This window comes from Myotis daubentonii, chromosome 21 (genome assembly GCF_963259705.1).
Source record: "Myotis daubentonii chromosome 21, mMyoDau2.1, whole genome shotgun sequence".
In the NCBI taxonomy this organism is placed as follows: domain Eukaryota; kingdom Metazoa; phylum Chordata; class Mammalia; order Chiroptera; family Vespertilionidae; genus Myotis; species Myotis daubentonii.
The window spans coordinates 9584132-9597246 of NC_081860.1; the positions used below are offsets into that span (position 1 = coordinate 9584132).

Here is a 13115-nt window from a genome sequence, read left to right on the forward strand (position 1 = left end):
AAAATCCTAATCGTGACATCTACATAGATAGCAACACGGAAAGTTACTTGTAGTATTAAGTTAAAAAAAAAAAATGAATACAGTGTTGTCATGTCAGACTATGATTATAACGATGTAAAACTAAGTCTGCATTTGAGCCAAGATAAAAAGAAAGAGAAGAATAATTATACAGGGTGCTAGGATTACTGGTGGGTTATCTTTTCAAAAGATTTTTTGGTGCAGATAAACTGCTTTTATAACTTTTAAATGGGAAAATAAAGACGAAACACTCAGAACCGCAGGGACGCAGGTGGCGTGGGGGAGGTAAACCTGTTACCGCCCCAGGGGATCAGCTGGCTCACAGGTTTGCGCTCTTGCCCCCCCCCAACCTCCGACCAACAAAATACACCTGCCTGCTTAACAGTTCACAGGAAATAAAAACCACTCCCTTTGGAAAGCCGCCTGGTTATGGCGGATAATAATAAAGTGAATTGTCTATACTGAATATGGGTTGGCAGAGTAGCTTGCTGAATGACTGTGCCTGGACTGGGAAGTGTTAGAACCCATAACCAGGGGCAAGATACTGGGTATCAGGGAAAGCACTTGGCACCCCAATACCAAGGACACACCTGTGTGATATTCGCTTTATAAGCTTATCCCACCCCCAACCCCACCCCCCTTTTTTTTACTATCTAGGAAAAAGGACTGAGGAGGACGGCAGAGAGACTGGTCTCTTTAAGGAGCTGGGAAGAGCATGCGGGGAGGAGGGGAAGTTGGCGGTGTGCAGGGAAATAGCAGGGAGCCTCCTATTGTCTCACTCTTGAAGCAGAGAAGTGTTACATCAGAAGAAAGCAATGTTCTCCACACAGAGAAATCTCAGCAACTGGCTCAAAGCAGTCGGAGGTGAGGCTAGGAAAATCAGAGCTAGTAAAGGATGTGGAAGCTCAACATCAGCAGCAGGAAAAACATTTATAAACTCTGAATTTTAAATACCAAAGCTGATGCTCTTATTATTTTTTTAATATATATTTTTTATTGATTGATTTCACAGAGGAAAAGAGAGATAGAAACATCAATGATGAGAGGGAATCATTGATTGGCTGCCTCCTGCATGTTGGACTGAGCCCGCAACCCAGGCATGTGCCCTTGACCGGCATCGAACCTGGGGCCTTTCGGTCCACAGGCCGATGCTCTATCCACTGAGCCAAACTGGCTAGGGCAGAGGTTGGCAAACTCATTAGTCAACAGAGCCAAATATCAACGGTACAACGACTGAAATTTCTTTTGAGAGCCAAATTTTTTAAACTTAAACTATATAGGTAGGTACACTGTTATTAACTTAATTAGGGTCCTCCTAAGGCTTAGGAAGAGCCACACTCAAGGGGCCAAAGAGCCGCACGTGGCTCGCGAGCCGCAGTTTGCCGACCACGGGGCTAGGGCAAAGCTGATGCTTTTAAAAACCTAAGATCCAGTCCTAATTTCTGTTTTGCCCTCATAAGGAAAACCCAAAACACTAGTCACCGATAACAGTGATGGGACTCACTGTGTGCTCAGTATTGGTATTTCTTTAAGCCTTGTTGTAAACTATCACACTGTTTGTAAGTAGAAAACAGAAATCAATCAAATATACCCTGGCCCTGGCCGGTTTGGCTCAGTGGATAGAGCATCAGCCTGCAGACTGAACGGTCCCAGGATCAATTCCGGTCAAGGGCACATGCCCAGGTTGCGGGCTCAATCCCTAGTAGGAGGTGTGCAGGAGGCAGCGGATCATTTATTCTCTCTCATCATTGATGTTTCTCTCTCTCTCTCCCCCTTTTCCTTCCTCTCTAAAATTATATACACACACACACACACACACACACACACACACACATATATATATTTAAACCTACCCTGTTATAAAAGCAGAGAAAGAAAATACCAAAAAAAGTCTATCAATAAAATTAGAAAAACTTAAATGAAAATAATGAGAAACCACTTTGGGCTCACCAAATTGACCAAGGTTACCAGATGTTCCCCCGACCCACAGGGCTTTTCATTTCCCAGGATTCAACCACAGTAGAGAATTGTTGTGGCTTAAAACAGTAATATTTATTTCTTATAAAACACTTGCAAAGCACTCTCAGCACTTTTTTTTTTTTAATTCTCACCGAGGATATGGTGGTGTTTTTTTTGTTTGTTTGGCTTTTTATTTTGGAGGGAGAAAGGAGAAAGAGAAACATCAATCGGAAATCCCAACTGGGGATCAAATCCATAACCTAGCTATGGGCCCTGATCGGAAATCAAATCCACAACCTTCTGGCATATGGAACGACACTCCAACCAACTGAGGCTCCCAGCCAGGGCTCCTGCACTAATTTTACGTCAATCGTGTTTCATGCCTTAAGTTTATCATGTGACACATACATCCATGTTGACAGTCGCAAAGAGACCTCATTTTTAAGTAAAAAATGTCTTACTGAAACCCCCCCCCACAAAAAAAACATAGCAAGTTAGTAATGCATACTTAAGACCCACTAATTCCACTTCCAGAAACTTATCCTAAGGAAGTTGATATGCACATGGCAAAGATGATTATACAGGACTAGAGGCCCAGTGCATGAAATTCGTGTACTGGGCGGGTGCGGGGAGTCCCCCAGCCTGGCCTACGCCCTCTTGCAGTCCAGGAGCCCTCAGAGGATGTCCGACTAAGCCCACAGTCAGACATCCTCAGCGCTGCCACGGAGTCAGGAGAGGCTCCCACCACTACCACTGTGCTTGCCAGCTGTGAGCCTGGCTTCTGGCTGAGTGGTGCTCCCCCTGTGGGAGCACACTGACCACCAGGGGGCAGCTCCTGCATTGAGCATCTGTCCCTTGGTGGTCAGCATGTGTCATAGCGACCAGTAGTTTCGCCATTAGGTCCATTTGCATATTAGCCTTTTATTATATAAGATTATTTATAACACAATTATTTTATAATCAGCCCAGACTGTTTCCTGATGACACCATGTTACACGTCTCATCACAAAGGGCCCAGAACACACTGGCATCACCAAAAAGGACACTGGACACAACACGAAACCTGTGACCCTGCCTCATTCAAAACCTCACAGGGCCCGTGCCTGAGTGTGCTGTGTAGTTTGCAGCCCCACAACATGAGAAAGACACACCAGAGCAGGAAGAGGGTCTGAGAAATGCTGAGGCTATAAAGTAGATGAAGAGCTTTCTGATGAGAGCCTTAAAAAACAGAACTCTATTTTATTCTGCAGAAATGAAGACGTAGGGGACGGGGAGCATAACCGAAGCACAGGTTTGTTCATCAAACCTCAAAATACTAGAGAGAAGAGGGCAACACCTTGAAGTTTGAAATAAAAGATGCAGACAAAAGACAACTTGATCCATTAGTCAGAAAACATGGAAGTTGTTACAGATAAATGATATAAATATGAAAATGTCCACACTTATTCAAATTTAGAAATAAAAATAATAAAAGGCTCTTAAGAAATAAGAACAAGAAATGTCACTACGCCGATGAGCTCTCTTTCCCTTATTACTGAAGCTTTTGAATTTTAAATAACATTAAACTTGGTTCTTTTTCTTTTTTTCTTAACAATATTAAGTTCAGCAACAGTGGATTAATAAATTTTCAGTAACTGGACATGAAGGAGGGCACCCTGAAAGCATTAAGGAAAATCTGATCTGTACTGAGAATATTGTTTACTGAGACAAGGAGGCAAACAGGTTGTCACAGATTTACACTGTGAAAGCGAGAGCCGAGTGATAAGGGGCCCTGGGCTACGAGACGACACGAGTAAGGTTCCTTGAACTGGCGACTGTTTGTTGGCTCAGGACTAGAAGAGAGGACCCGTGTACGTGTGTTTTAGGACCTGTGGGTGAACTCTTTACCCTGCTCCCCCAGCTGAATATGGCTACATATATGTATATCATCTGGGTTCAATGGTTAAGGATTTTAAAATGGGTAAATGAGCCCGGCCGGTGTGGCTCAGTGGTTGAGCATCAACCTATGAACCAGGAGGTCACGGTTCAATTCCCGATCAGGGCACATGCCTGGGTGTGGGCTCGATCCCCAGTGTGAGGACATGCAGGAGGCAACCGATCCATGATTCTCTCTCATCATTGATGTTTCTCTCTCTCTCTCCCTCTCCCTTCCTCTCTCTGAAATCAATGAAATATAATTACATATTAAAAAGTGGGAAAATGAGAAGTTGCCATCAGCTTTGCATTTTAGAAGAAGAAACATAGCAGGGGCAAGAGACCAAAGAATGACTCAAGTGTGAGAGACAGACGGAAAGAAAGAGATGGGGAGAGGGAGAGGGACAGAGAGGGACAGAGAGGGAGGCAGGGAGGGAAGGAGAGAAATTACTTAGCAGAAGCTGGGACCGGGAGAAAGTGCGTGAGGTGGCTGCCAGGTGGAGGCGCTTCTTCCAGGAGTGGAAGCTGGCGAGGCGAAGAGACCGAGCGAGCAGGCACGAGGTCAGCGCCGCTCCTGCGACCTGCAGGGGCTTCTGTTTGGACTGTGGCTGAACACGGACCACAGAGAGACACTGCATCCGTGGGTGGGAGAGGAGGGAGAAACTTTAGCTGGACCAAAGGACATGGGGAAAAAATGGTCCCATATTCCTCCCGGGTCCTCTCCTAAGGCCTCTCCAAACCCCTCCTGATGCCCCTGTCCCAGTGCCCTTCACCTTCACCCAGAGGCAGCTTCTCCTCTCCCCCTCCAGGCCCTTCCACCCCAACCAAAAATCCCACGTCCCAAGAACAGAGTGATCCTGCGAGCACTCTGACGAGACTCACAGGACGCTGGAGCTGCAGGGGCCTCGGGAGGTATCTGGTCCGGTGGCTCTCGGACACCCGTCTGGGGAGCTGCTGCACCGACTGCAAAAGAAGAACACGTGACTGAAATACCGTCCCAGCTCCCAGCTCCCAGCTGGAAATTCTGACTCAGTAGGTCTGGGATGGACCCCTGCATTTTTTTTTTAATTATTGATTTCAGAGAGGAAGAAGAGGGAGAGAGAGATAAAAACATCAATGATGAGAGAGAATCATTGATCTGCTGCCTCCTGCACGCCCCACACTGGGGACCAAGCCTGCAACCCGGGGCATGTGCCCTGACCAGGAATCGAACCGTGACCTCCTGGTTCATAGGCTGACACTCAACCACTGAGCCACGCCAGCCCAGCGATGCCTGCATTTTTTAAGCTTCCCAGCTGATCACAGTGCACTGGTCTAGTCTACCTCTGCATCTTACACACGGAGAACTGGGGCTCAGAAAGGGAGGGTCACCCACCAAACCTTTACCAGGTGCCAAGACGGACGCCTAGCACTGAGGACAAGACGGAAGGCCCATACCCTGATCTCCAGTCCCCACCAGCCTGCTGGGAACACCCGCAGCCACACATCTGCGGGGCCAGGAAGGCTCCCTCGGGCACAGGCGTCCCACAGGACGGAGGGAGGGGCCTCTGCCCGCCCAGCACAAGCCCCCTCACCCTCCCTTGTGCTTACTTCACTTATTCCTCCTCACGGCATGGTGTTCTACCTTTACTGCAGTTATTTCAGTAAAACGTTCTGCCGTCTGCTATTTCATAAGCCCCTGCACGGGCCCTCACTAAATTATTAATTAGTATTCCTGGGATTCTAGGCGTGGAGTTCTACTCAGATAGGCATCCAAACCTACTATGTTCAAAATCTAACCCTCGATGCCCTAATGGGTTTGGCTCAGTGGATAGAGCGTCGGCCTGTGGACTGAAGGGTCCCAGGTTCGATTCCGGTCAAGGGCATGTACCTTGGTTGCGGGCACATCCCCAGTAGGGGGTGTGCAGGAGGCAGCTGATCGATGTTTCTCTCTCATCGATGTTTCTAACTCTCTATCCTTCTCCCTTCCTCTCTGTAAAAAATCAATAAAATACATTTTTTTAAAAAGAAAAATTTAACCCTCGAGTTCCTCCCAGGATTCCTCATTTCAGGAAGTGACCACTCCCCCCTTCCGGTGGCTTAGGCCAAAACCTTGACATCCTTGAGTTCTCTCTCCTCCGGACCCGTCATCTGATCCACACACAAATCCTCTGAAACCGCCTCAAACTATCCAAACCAGCCCTTTCTAATGAGCTCTGCCACCACCTTCTCTCCCTTGGGTCCCCGACAGCCTGCGGACTGGCCCCCTGGCCCCCAGCTCTGCCTCCTCTCTTCACGCGCCACAAAGCAGCCAGAGCGCTGCCTTTCCACTCCCATCGGGCCATGTTCTTCCCGTCCTCAAACCCTTCAAACCCTTCCCCCGTGTCACGCAGGTACACCCAGTCTGGACCCCGGCCCGCCTGAGGGTGATCTAACGGCCCTCAGGTCCCTCCGTCACCCCGTCCGCTCCAGGTGTGCACAGGCCCCTGCTGCTCCCCAGGCCCGTGGGCACCTGCTCAGAGCCCCTGCACTTAATACTCCCTCTGCTTGGGAATCCTTCCCCGCAGGCCTCACGGGCTCACTCCTCACTCCCTCAGGTCTTTACTCGATATCACCAGGTCTTATGGTCTTCTGACCACTGTACATAGACACCACCCCCCAGCCCACCGTCAACCTCTGCCCCTTTAATCCGCCTTATTTTTCTTCACGGCACTTACCATCGCCGGACCTGTTATATGCAAGGTGGGCAGAAGTAGGCTTACCATTGTTTGTACGGAAAAAGATGTGCAGGTTACGAATATTACAATAGCTTTATAACTCAAAAGAATGTCACAGTGGCACAGTGCACTGAGGTACAATCTCGTAAGTGCTCAAACAAGTAATACAATAACGAACACATCGTAATACAAGGATAAACTCTGTGTTTCACGGACTCACCACTGTAAACCTACTTTTGCCCCCCTCCCCTGTCATTGCTCATTTCGTCGTCTGTTTAGCGCTCCCGTGTGTGTACTGGAAGGGAACCCACCAAGAGGAAGGGACAGTGACTTGACAGGCTCATCTGTCCAGAACTAAGCTTGTCCAAGGACACTCACAGAGTCCTGAGCAGGTTCATCACAGTCAGGCAGCTGGCAAATTTGCAGTGTTATTTGTGTTTAGCCTTTAAAATGTTGCTATAAATAAAGAGGCCTTGAGTCGTGACGGGGCTTGCCAGCGGGAAGGGGGCTGCCTGAGGAGCACTGTCTGTGAGAGCTGGGCTCCTGCAGGCTGATGACGTTCAATACTGTAATGGTGGAAAGTGCCTGCTGGCCACCGTCCCACACTAAGGCCATGTGTCTTGAGGATGGGATGTGTGTGGCGCCGGAGGAGACAGAGGGCTGGCTCTGAGAGCCGCAGGGAGAAGAGGGCATGGGGTGGTCTTGAGTCTTAAGAGGAGGGGATACAACTCTGTGAATATACTGAACACCACTGAATGGTACACGCTAAATGACTGAATTCTATGCCATGTGAATTATCTCTCAATAGAGTGACTATATTTTAAAATAGATAAAAAGGAAGAAAAGGGGATAGGACCGTACAGCTGACTGAGCTGCTGCAAGTGGAAACTAGGTACAGGCAACAAGTTTAAATAGAGCTGAGAAGCCCTAGCCCAGTGGTTCTCAACCTTCCTAACGCCGTGACCCTTTCATACAGTTCCTCATGTGGTGGTGACCCCCAACCATAACATTATTTTCGTTGCTACTTCATAACTGTAATGTTGCTACTGTTATGCATTGTCATGTAAATATCTGATATGCAGGATGTATTTTCATTGTTACAAACTGAGCATAACTAAAGCATAGTGATTCATCACAAAAACAATATGTAATTATATATGTTTTCCGATGGTCTTAGGCAACCCCTGTGAAAGGGTCGTTCGACCCCCCAAAGGGGTCGCGACCCACAGGTTGAGAACCGCTGGCCTAGCCGGTTTGGCTCAGTGGACAGAGCATCAGCCTGCAGACTGAAGTGTCCCAGGTTCAATTCCAGTCAAGGGCACATGCCCGGGTTGCGGGCTCAATCCCCAGAAGGCAGCCGATCGATGATTCTCTCTCATCATTAATGTTTCTATCTCTCTCTCGCTCATCCTTCCTCTCTGAAATTAATATATATATTTTTAAAAAGACATTACTTTAAAAATAAATAAGTAAATAGAGCTGAAAACGGAGAGCTAGACCGACACTCTATAACCGGTGCCTCCGTCACCTTTCATAACTGGGAAACAGATCTCAGCACTCACTGGGCACCAAACTTTGTTAGAGGGGAACAAGACCCAGAGCCTGAGACAAAAAGGGGACAGGACATCTCTTGTTCCCACACCATCCCTGAAGAGCCTCTCCCACTGAACTCTGTAAAAGCATCATCTCTTAGTGTGGGGACTCCTGAATTTCAGCAAGAAGCCAGTAGCCTCGGACCTGCTGGGAACCAAGCCTCCACTCCCTGACCAAAGGGCCCAGCAAAGAGAAAGCGGCTGTGCCACGGGATCACTCCGTCCCCAGCTGTCACCCCTGTGCCTGGTGCCGCCCAGTGTGCCACCAGCCTCATCACCATAGGTCAGTAATGCGAACCTATGACACGCGTGTCAGAGGTGACACGCGAACTCACTTTTTTGGTTGATTTTCTTTGTTAAATGGCATTTAAATATATAAAATAAATACCAAAAATATAAGTCTTTGTTTTACTATGGTTGCAAAGATCAAAAAGTTTCTATATGTGACACGGCACCAGAGTTAAGTTAGGGTTTTTCAAAATGCTGGCACGCCGAGCTCAAAAGGTTCGCCATCACTGCTATAGGTGAACTACACCCCCAGATTCCAAAATCAAAGGTTTGAGGGGACACATGGAACATGCTATTAGTCCTGGGTATCTCTGTGGTTCCCGTAGATGAGTTTAGCAGCTGGTAGAGTTTCTCTCCCAGCCCGAGCCAATTTGGCTCAGTGGATAGAGCGTCGGCCTGTAGACCAAAGAGTCCTGGGTTTGATTCCAGTCAAGGGCATGTACCTCGGTTGCAGGCTCCTCCCTGGCCTGGGCCCTGGTCAGGGCGTGTGCACGAGGCAACCAATCAATGTGTTTCTCTCACATCGATGTTTCTCTCTGTCTTTCCCTCTCTCTCCCACTCTCTCTGAAAATCAATGAAAAATATCCTCGGGTGAGGATTTAAAGAAAAGAGTTTCTCTCTCGGGTGTTCTCCTTTTCTCTCTTTCTCAGACCTCCACACACTTCTCCTTCCCATGCCTTTCTGTCCCATCCCTTTCTCCATGCCTGCTCGTCCCTCCCTCCTCCTTCTCTCTCAGCCTCTTTCTCATCCCTCTCTTCCTCCTTCTTCCCTCCTTCCCTTCTCAGCTGAGACTCAGTTGGGCTCTTTGATGATGGTTGCTCAGACCTCAGGGCAGCTGGCCTTCTGCAGGAAAGCAGGGCCCAGCCGGGCAGCCTTGCACCAACAACCCAGAGTGGAGACAGGTGCCCACTGTGTATGTTCCCAGTGACCCTAGGGGATGACAGGGAATAATATCCAAAGAAACAGCCCTATGTGCCCTTCTACCATCAGACAAAATGGAGTATTAGAGCCCTTGTGTTTTTAAGACACATGGTGAAATGCTTGCAGATAAAACAATGTCATGTCTGGGAACTCCCTCAAAATAGCGCAGGGCGAGAGGAAGAGGGCAGGGAGGGAGGACACCCATGCAGCAGGATTGGCCATGAGCTGACAACCGTTGATCTGGGTGAGGAGTACATGGGCGTTTATCATCTTATCTTCTCTACGTTTGTGCATTTAAGCACAACTGGCACCAGACCCTTGTTTAGTGCACAGCATGGGTCCATCCAGATAATCACCAAGGTCACACCCATTAGGATGACTATTATTATTTAAAAAAACAAAAAAGAAAATAGCCGGTTTGGTACAGTGGATAGAGCGTTGGCCTGCTGACCAAAGGGTCCCGGGTTTGATTTTGGTCAAGGGCACGTATGTTGGTTGCAGGCTCCTCCCAGGGCCCTGGTTGGGGCTCATGCAGGAGGCAATCAATCGATATTTCTCTCACATCAATGTTTCTCTCTCTTTCCCTCTCTCTTCCACTCTCCCTAAAAATCAATGGAAAAATATCCTTGGGTGAGGATTTAAAAAACAAAAAGCAGAAACTAACAAGTGTCAGTGAAGTTGTGGAGAAATTGGCATCCCCATTCATTGCTGGTGGGAATATTAAATGGTTCGGACACTATGGAAAACAGCATGGTGGTTTCTCAAAAAAAACTAAACATAGAATTTACCACATGATCTAGCAATTCCACTTCCAGGTATAGACCCGAAAGAACTGGAAGCAGGGTCTCAGAGGTATTTGTACACCATATTCAGAGCGGCATTAATCACAACAGACAAAAGGTGGGATCAAACAGACTACCCATCAAAAAATGACTGGGTAAACAGTGTGCTATAAATAGGCAGGGGACTATTATTCAACCTTAAAAAGGAATAAAGATCTGACACATGCTACACTGTGGGTAAGCCTCCAGGACCTTCTGCTAAGGGAAATAAGCCAGTCACAAAAGGGCAAGTCCTGTAGGACTGCACCTATATGAGGTACGTAGAGTGGTCAAATTCACACAGACAGGGAGTATAATGGGAGAGAGCAGGAGTTTTTTAAAGAATATGTTTTTATTGATTTTCGATAGAGAAGTAAGGGCAGGGGAAGAACCATCGATTGGCTGCCTCCTGCATGCCCCCAACTAGGGATTGAGCCTGCAACCCTGACATATACCCTGACCAGGAATCGAACTGGAGACCTCTTGGTGCATGGGATGCCGCTCGACCAACTGAGCCACACCGGCCAGGGCAGGGAGAGTTCATGTTCAATGGGCACAGGGTTTATGTTGGGGACGATGAAATGGTAATGGAAGTGGATGGTGGTGTGATGGTTCACAACAATGTGAATGTTCTTAATGCCACTGCACAGTGCCGAAAACGGTTAGAATGCTCAACTCTGTCATGTCTGCTTGACTAGAATTTCAAATAGTAACTACCAAGGAACAGCAACAACAACAACAAAATCACTTGCGTCCAAACTCTCAACTCCTGAAGGCTGGCCCAGGTCAGCCTGGACTGCATACCTCAGTGAGGCTCTCCAAACAAGGGTGTGGTGAGCGCTGCTGGGGGTGCAGAGCCGTGGAGAAAGGAGTCACTTTCACCTAGGCACATGGCTTAGTGACCAAACACCACCTGCAGAAAGAAAAAAAAAAGTCTTTTAAATAGGCCTGAAGGTAAATGTTAAAGTAGGTTAAGATGATGATGATGATACCAGTAATAGTGTAAGTCAAACCCTGAGAAAAATCTCCAACATAAATTCAATGCAGGCCCCAAATGTAGTCAAAGACAAACCGTGTCCCAGCCCCAGACTTTCCCTCCTTCCTCCTCCCAGTGTGGAGGTTCGAAGTGCAGCCTCAACCTGGGTTCAAATCCCGGATCGACTACCTTCTAGCCATGTGACCTCGAGCAGGTCTCTTCACGCCTGTGTCTGTGTCCCCCGCATATAAGCGAGTGTTATGGAGATTAGAGTTAACATTTGTAAAGCTGTTATTACAATGTCTTAAACGCAGCAACCACATGTTTGTTCATTGTTATGCCACCAACCTCAGTGGCCAGCAAGCTTTATCTGACAGTTTTTCAGAGTGTCCCAGCAGACTGCCGAACCCCTAACTGTCAGGCTGACTGGAAGCATGCACAAGGGACAGGGACAAGGTAAATGAGGGGCGCTGACCGTGCCACACAGCTCACTCTCCAGTGCCCAGAAGCCTGCTGAAGCAGAGTAAGCACAGGGTCAAGGAGTGGGCACGGACCAAGGGCCAGGTAAGCGGGGGAACACCACAGGTGGGGAGAGGCAGGAAGGGACAGTACTGAGGAGGGGAGGTAAATGAGGGAAGACAAGGGAAAAACTGGCAGAACCCATTTTTAAAAGGAGGTGGTCCTCTGCCCTGGCCGGGTAGCTCAGTGGTTAGAGGGCCGTCCCGATCCATCAACGTTGCGGGTTCGATCCCCAGTCAGGGCACATACAAGAATCAACCAATGAAGGCATAAATAAGAACAACAAATCGATGTTTCCCTTCTTTCTTCTCTCTCTGAAAGCAATAAATAAACCTAAAAAACAACAACAACAACTAGCCCTAGCGGTATGGCTCAGTGGATAGAGCGTTGGCCTGCAGAGCAAAGGGCCCCAGGTTCGATTCCGGTCAAGGGCACGCACCTTGGTTGCAGGCTCCTCCTTGGCCCAGGCCCTGGTTAGGGCGCGTGCAGGAGGCAACCAATCAATGTGTTTCTCTCACATCGATGTTTCTCTCTGCCTTTCCCTCTCTCTTCCACTCTCTCTAAAAATCAATAGAAAATATCCTCGGGTGAGGATTAAAAAATAATAATAACTAAAAAATAAAAAGAACAACAACTAGGTGGTCCTCACCTCTAGCTAAACATCAGCGCCACCTCGGGCACTGTGCGAACAATGGGAGCTTGGCCACAGCCCCAGGTTCCGGGTTAACCGGCCAGTGTTGGGGGAGACCCTGTTAAGGGCCCATCAGCTACCTGTACCCACAAACGTCAAACGAAAAAGCCTCATTCCTAATTCTGCTCACTCGAATCCTATCCCTGCACTCCGCGCTGAACTTCACTTCTGTCTTAACTTTGACAAACCAGAATTCAGTTTGGATTCTAAATGGAGATCTAAAAAAAATATAAATAAATAAATAAATAAATACATACATACATACATACATACATACATAAATAAATACATACATACATACATACATACATAAATAAATAAATAAATAAATAAATAAATGGAGATCGAGACAATATTAACGGAAGAATCTCCAGGGGAAGGGACAAAAAGTGATTATCCCAATTCTACACAAGAGAAAGAGAAACACTTTTTCCTCCTTGTATTGGGACCGTCACATTTCAAAATATAAACTAACAAGCAGACACTGTGCTGTCCAAATGAGGACCAAAGTCAGAGCCCGGGGCCGGGGCCGGGGCCGGGGCTGCGGGGTCTCCCATCCCATGTCCCGAGTCAGTTCTGAGCCCTCCAATGAGCGAGCGAGCCCGGTGATTTATTCCAGGTTAACCCTGGCTCCTGAGGCCACTGGCCTCTGCCAGGTTATCCGGACCGTCTCTTGTACCCAGCGAACAGGGTTTGGCTGCAGAGCGCAGCTGGCACACC

The 13115-nt window shown here is 47.9% G+C and overlaps 1 protein-coding gene across 3 annotated transcripts in view; it reads right to left on the bottom strand.

Annotated features, from left to right (window-relative positions):
* ZNF592 (zinc finger protein 592) overlaps positions 1–13115 on the bottom strand; it is a 49678-nt gene that overhangs the window by 24793 nt on the left and 11770 nt on the right. The window contains exons 2-4 of one of the 3 annotated variants that reach the window (XM_059678005.1): positions 11014–11122; positions 4774–4854; positions 4343–4523 (exon numbers count right to left, since the gene is read on the bottom strand). The gene's annotated coding sequence lies outside the window, so the exon portion shown is untranslated. The remainder of the gene's footprint in view (positions 1–4342; positions 4524–4773; positions 4855–11013; positions 11123–13115) is intronic. The other 2 variants (XM_059678004.1, XM_059678006.1) reach the window with 2 other exon arrangements.